General features: G+C 38.7%; 1 pseudogene; it reads right to left on the bottom strand.

Annotated features, from left to right (window-relative positions):
• Window positions 1–254: 254 nt before the first annotated feature.
• LOC132223612 (mitochondrial fission regulator 1-like) lies at window positions 255–730 on the bottom strand (annotated as a pseudogene).
• Between the last annotated feature and the right edge of the window lie 437 nt (window positions 731–1,167).

Genomic DNA, 1,167 nt, shown 5'->3' on the forward strand with positions numbered 1-1,167 from the left:
TAGAGAGACAGATAGAGAGAGAAACGTTAATTTATTGTTCCACTTATTTATGCATTTATTGGTTGATTCTTGTATGTGTTCTGACCCCAGATCAAACCTGCAACCTTGGTGTATGGGGACCACACTCTATCCAAATGAGTACCCAGCTAGGCTGAAACCTATATGACCTGATTAACCAATGTCACCCCAATAAATTTAATTTAAAAAATTAAAAATATATCAACTACAGTGAGATTTTGCCCCTTCTTGCAGGGTCAATATTTTGGCAATCTGAGAGCAACAGGTTCATTTTCAAGAGCACTTATTTTCTGTAGTACTTCCTCATTTGCCAACAGTGTCTTCAGTTGAAGCTCTTCTAGAGATAGGTTTGGTAAGTAAAACTTCTTGCTTAGGAACTTCTCAAAGAAAGAAAGGTCATCCTAAAGGGGTTGCCTTGACCTGACCTCTGTCCTTCATTTTATTGAGCACACTCCTTCTTTGGCTACCCATCCAACAATCCAACAACAGTAAAAGATGTTACTATAGCTTCTCCTGGGTTACTGGGGCTCCATTCAGTTATAGGGCTGGTGATCTGAAACTGAACTCTTGGACTAGGTCAGAGATAAATTAATACCGAGTTTCCTTAGGATACTTTGAGATGAACCATATGGCCTCCCAGAACAAAGTACCAATTGCTTACTCTAACCTATTGTCAAACCATCCTAATTTCATGCTTAATTCAGCCAACCATTGAGATAGCAATTTCTCCAGATTTGCATTTCATTTGCTTCAGGCATACATAGCAGCACATGATCCTTGAAGCATACTCAGCTATGAGGCAGCAAGCATCTTCCTCACCTACTCCAGCTTCTAGCTTACTGCCCTAATAATTTACAATTTGAGAATCCCAAGATTAGAAAATAATTCAATCTGTATCTGCTTCGTTCCCTGCCACATCTTTCTCTTAAGGCAATGAAAGCCAAGTTGCTTTCATGTATTAGGAGAAGGGAAGGAAGGATATTGAATGATAAAGGATCAGTTAACAAATCAAAATCTTACCAAGTCACACTAATATGTCTCCTCATTTGGGGAGCAGTAGAACCAATTCTGATTTACATCAGGGCACTTTTGGATGATTCATCTGGGTCTAGGCAGACTTAATATAGAAGAAACAACTTACCTAAATTA

This window comes from Myotis daubentonii, chromosome X (assembly GCF_963259705.1).
Source record: "Myotis daubentonii chromosome X, mMyoDau2.1, whole genome shotgun sequence".
Taxonomy (NCBI): Eukaryota; Metazoa; Chordata; class Mammalia; order Chiroptera; family Vespertilionidae; genus Myotis; species Myotis daubentonii.